Source organism: Ascaphus truei, chromosome 16 (genome assembly GCF_040206685.1).
Source record: "Ascaphus truei isolate aAscTru1 chromosome 16, aAscTru1.hap1, whole genome shotgun sequence".
In the NCBI taxonomy this organism is placed as follows: Eukaryota; Metazoa; Chordata; class Amphibia; order Anura; family Ascaphidae; genus Ascaphus; species Ascaphus truei.
The window spans coordinates 7,248,438-7,254,575 of NC_134498.1; positions in this window are offsets into that span (position 1 = coordinate 7,248,438).

A 6,138-nucleotide genomic window follows, 5' to 3' on the forward strand; every position below is an offset into this window, starting at 1 on the left:
TGTACATTAAAACTTTTCATTTTGTTTTTCCTCAGAAAAGAAAACGGCTAATGGGGGGATTTCGATGGATTATATTGTACTGTATGCTGATGTTTTCCGGCCATACAGTATACTGTGTAATAAACCCGAATAAATAAAACTACTGTATGCATTTATTCTACAGTACATGTTCAGTAAATTACTGCACATACTGGGGGCGAGATGTGTTTGCAGCAGAGAGAGATTTAATAATATTGTACAGTGAGCAGGGGGTTCCCTGAGCCAGAAATTAATGCTCAGGGAACCCCCCTGCTCCTGATCAATATTATTAAAAATACGGAAAATGCTGCGTCATTACCATAGCGGATAGCCGCTAAGGCAATGAAGGGGTTAACCCACCGTGCCCGCTTTATTGTGTGTAGTGGGGATGGGTGAGGGGGGTATTTGGCCCTTGGTGTGAGTTTAGGACTTGCGGGAGGGGGGGGGGGGTTGCGGGTGCACTTAACCCCTTCACGATCGTAGCAGTTAATACCGCTACGGTCATGAAGGGGTTAAGCCCTCCCGCTACCCCACCCCCCCCCCCCCCCGCAAGCCCTCCCCAACCATCGTTGGGGCGAATACCCCATTCACCCACCCTCCCGCTACCCACAATAAAAAAATACACACACACAGCAGCCGCCAAAAAATAAATAAATAAATGACAATAAATACATTGGAAATACATTTTTATTGATAGTGTAGATGTGCAGGGGGTCTCCGGAGCTGAACCGCGGTGGTTTTAGGTCTGGGGACCCCGTGCCCCCCGAGATACAGGCCCCTTTAGGGGGTGCCGGTAGCCCTCTGCTTGGTTTAAAGGTCCCGATCACGTGATCGCGGCCTGTAAACCAAGCAGAGCAGAGGGATACCGGCACCCCCTAAAGGGGCCTGTATCTCGGGGGGCACGGGGTCCCCAGACCTAAAACCACCGCGGTTCAGCTCCGGAGACCCCCTGCACATGTACACTATCAATAAAAATGTATTTCAAATGTATTTATTGTCATTTATTTATTTATTTATTTATATTTATTTATTAATTGTGCTGCTGCTGCTGCAAGTCGTAAACTCACACCAAGGGCCAAACACCCCCCTCAACCCCAATAAAAAAAATTCACGCACAGCAGCCCCACAATTAATAAATAAATCTAAATAAATAAATAAATAAAATCTATGTAAAACCCCCTCCCCCTATTCTCGCTTTTAAAACGCCCTGCCTTCTCTCTAATCTATGTAAAAAAAACCTCCCCCTATCCCCCTATCCCCCTATTGTGTGTGTGCGTTAAGCTTCCCTGCAAGCTATGTAAAAAAAACCTCCCCCTATTGTGTGTGTGTTTAAATCTGGCTGGCCTGTGTTTCTGAGTGCTGAGTGCTCTGCGTTTAACCAAGCAGAGCAGAGGGATACCGGCACCCCCTAAAGGGGCCTGTATCTCGGGGGGCACGGGGTCCCCAGACCTAAAACCACCGCGGTTCAGCTCCGGAGACCCCCTGCACATGTACACTATCAATAAAAATGTATTTCAAATGTATTTATTGTCATTTATTTATTTATTTATTTATATTTATTTATTAATTGTGCTGCTGCTGCTGCAAGTCGTAAACTCACACCAAGGGCCAAACACCCCCCTCAACCCCAATAAAAAAAATTCACGCACAGCAGCCCCACAATTAATAAATAAATCTAAATAAATAAATAAATAAAATCTATGTAAAACCCCCTCCCCCTATTCTCGCTTTTAAAACGCCCTGCCTTCTCTCTAATCTATGTAAAAAAAACCTCCCCCTATCCCCCTATCCCCCTATTGTGTGTGTGCGTTAAGCTTCCCTGCAAGCTATGTAAAAAAAACCTCCCCCTATTGTGTGTGTGTTTAAATCTGGCTGGCCTGTGTTTCTGAGTGCTGAGTGCTCTGCGTTTAACCAAGCAGAGCAGAGGGATACCGGCACCCCCTAAAGGGGCCTGTATCTCGGGGGGCACGGGGTCCCCAGACCTAAAACCACCGCGGTTCAGCTCCGGAGACCCCCTGCACATGTACACTATCAATAAAAATGTATTTCAAATGTATTTATTGTCATTTATTTATTTATTTATTTATATTTATTTATTAATTGTGCTGCTGCTGCTGCAAGTCGTAAACTCACACCAAGGGCCAAACACCCCCCTCACCCCCAATAAAAAAAATTCACGCACAGCAGCCCCACAATTAATAAATAAATCTAAATAAATAAATAAATAAAATCTATGTAAAACCCCCTCCCCCTATTCTCGCTTTTAAAACGCCCTGCCTTCTCTCTAATCTATGTAAAAAAAACCTCCCCCTATCCCCCTATCCCCCTATTGTGTGTGTGCGTTAAGCTTCCCTGCAAGCTATGTAAAAAAAACCTCCCCCTATTGTGTGTGTGTTTAAATCTGGCTGGCCTGTGTTTCTGAGTGCTGAGTGCTCTGCGTTTAACCAAGCAGAGCAGAGGGATACCGGCACCCCCTAAAGGGGCCTGTATCTCGGGGGGCACGGGGTCCCCAGACCTAAAACCACCGCGGTTCAGCTCCGGAGACCCCCTGCACATGTACACTATCAATAAAAATGTATTTCAAATGTATTTATTGTCATTTATTTATTTATTTATTTATATTTATTTATTAATTGTGCTGCTGCTGCTGCAAGTCGTAAACTCACACCAAGGGCCAAACACCCCCCTCACCCCCAATAAAAAAAATTCACGCACAGCAGCCCCACAATTAATAAATAAATCTAAATAAATAAATAAATAAATAAAGACATGAAGAGAAATAAATACTGTATATACTGTACAGTATATACACTGTATATATATATATATATATATATATATATATATATATATATATATATATATATATATATATATATATATATATACAGTATACATATATACACTGTGTATATATACTGTATATATATATATATATATATATATATATATATATATATATATATATATATACATACTGTATGTGAGTGAAAAGAGAAAAAAGTAACCCGTATGGGAGCACTCAGGTATGCAATTGATATATTTGTTTATTTATTTGACACAGTGCAAAAAGGGATGAATAAACAGTACATGATTTAAAAACACTTAAAAAAGAGGCATGGACCCTTAAACACTAATGAACAGCACTAGGGAACGACACACACTGTCAACCCTAAACATGAAAAGGATAGTGACTCAAAAAACACTAGGGAGAATCAAAGTGAATCACAATACAGTAGGTTACTGGGTTTAAAGGCACCTACAGTATACAACGCTAAGGATAATGCACACTACAATACCAAAAAGTATTTTAACCAAGCAAGTAAACCAAAATCAATATATACTGTAAGTAACAACCAGAAAAGACAATTTAAAACCAAACTAACCCTTACAATACCAAGGATTACATCTATCTAATTGTAAAAAACCTTATACAGTACATTATACACAGCATTGTTTAAAAACCCCTTCCCCCCTAATGTTTGTGTTAAGCAGATTACACTGAAGGGAGAGAGATATAAAGGCCTAAAGCCCCTTCCCCCCCTAATGTTTCTGTTAAGTAGATTACACTGAAGGGAGAGAGATATAAAGGCCTAAAGCCCCTTCCCCCCTAATGTTTCTGTTAAACAGATTACAGTACATTGAAGGGAGAGAGATTTTACAGAAACACACATTAGGGGGGAGGGGGCTTTAAACAGATTACAGTACATTGAAGGGAGAGAGATGTTTCTGTTACCAGTAAATCTCCCTCCCTGCATTGCTAACCACCCTCACCCCCTACCCACATACCGTTAACCCCCCCCCCCATCCTGGCCATGGCCCCTCCGCTTCTGCAAAACAGACACAAAAATTAAAACATACAAAGTAATGTCCCCTAACCCCTTAATCACCATAGCGGTTATTAACCGCTACAGTCATGAAGGGGTTAACCCACCCTCACCCACCCACCACTCGGGATGCCTACATACCCTCCCACACTAACCCCCCCCCCACCCGTGAGGCCTAACCACCCAATCAGTTCCCACAAGGGAGGCCTACCCACATACCGTTGGGGAAACACCCCACCCCCACCCCAGTACCCACAATAAAAACAGTACAATCACCCACAATAAACAGCATTCTATTTATTAAATACATTACCCACCCCCTGTGCCCCCCCCCCCCATAAATACAAGATTTATTCTTTTACATTCAGGGTCCATAACGCAGCCCCACGCTAGTCCCCGGTGGGCTGGCAGGGCACCTGGACAGACCTACAGTTTACCAGCAGCATTCCACAGGTTCTGGAGGCCTGCTGGTGGATCCTGCCAGCACCATGGCGCCCAGGTGGTCTCCTTGGGTCACCGTGAGCCTCAATTGGGTCCACACGGTAGGCCCAAGGATGTCTGGGAGCCCCGGGTCAAACCCACAGGTGTCTGCGGGGCCTCGGGTGGTTCCCATGGGGGTCTGGGGAACTCACGGGTGCTCACTACGGGTCCGCGGTGCCCCCACAGAAGTGGGACCACACATCATCATCCCCGCACCTACGGCTCGGAGGTGCCCCCACAGAAGTGGGACCACACATCGTCATGCCCGCAGACTACGGGTCCGCGGTGCCCCCACAGAAGTGGGACCACACATCATCATCCCCGCATGTGTCACCCGTGGAACCACCAGCCTGCTACCCTTTAGGATACCCGAGGATTCCCCGCGGGTGGTCTCCAGAGGTCCCACGCAAAACCACGGAAGTAACCCTGAATGTAAAAAAAATAAACCTGGCCAATACATTCAATACATACACCCTCCCCCCCAACACCTACAGTACAATAATGTGCAAAATAACTATTATCCAGATATGGATAATAGATTAATTGCCCATTATTAAAAACATTAACTAGCATATACAAATAAATAAAGTACTACTGACCTCATCAATACGAAGTGTCCGATGCCAGCGCCTTCCTTCTCTTGCCCACACAAAACATAGCCAAAACCAAGCCAATACATTGCAATTACATTCAGATATCAATTAACCCCTTAAACACCTTATCGGATAATAACCGCAAAGGTAATTAAGGGGTTAAGCCACACAGGCACGATACCCACCCTTCACCCATGAATTTGTACTGTGGCTTCATCATGCAACTATATATATATATACTGTATATATATACATACAGAGAGACAGAGAGAAAGAGAGAGAGAGAGAGATATATACAGTATATATATATACACACGTTATATACACACCCATGATAAACCAAATATACAGTACAAATAAATGTAGAAGGGTTATCAAAACCATACTGTTCTACAACCAAACACTTCTCCATACAGATACTACATTAAAATCAATTTCCTTTAAAAATCCTAACTGATCTCACAATCTACTGTACTGTATATGATCACAAACCAATGAAAAAAAAGTCACATTCCAAAATGCATAAAATCTATGCACCATACTGTATACATTCTGCAAATTAATCAAACGTAAACAAAAATCAGTTAGCAATCATTATTTACACCCCTAAACATTTCACACTCAATCAAGAACAATGAGACCATTAACAGATTCACGCCTAGAGCAGAACAATTAAGCCTTTGAAAAAATATAAGTACCGACAAAAATACAACCTTTACAGTACAGTACAACCAAGGCTATCTATCCCTGACCTTCCTCAAACACACAATACAATACCAAGGAATAATACATCTATCTAATTTTAAAATACTTTAAACTCACAAAATAATTAAAAACACATCTAATCCAGCTTTTAAAACATCATCATTTCTTACCCTGAATGTATACTGTACAGTATATCTCTCTAGACATATATATTGTACATACATACATACAGTGGCAAGAAATGATATACCACAAAAAAATAAAAATACACAGGTTAAAAAACCTTTTGAAAAAATTAACAAGTTAAATAAAATACATTTCTTTACTGTAGTTCACTTACCATTACTTGCCCCCACCGACTCCCGTTGCCCAGCTTACTCACGAACCAATCCACGATCAGGAACCCATAAAATAATAAACCATTGAAAATAATAAACATTAAACTAAAAATCCAAACCAATCCACGGGTCTTCTACTTGTAATACACCTTCATCTGTATTCTTCTTTCTTCTATC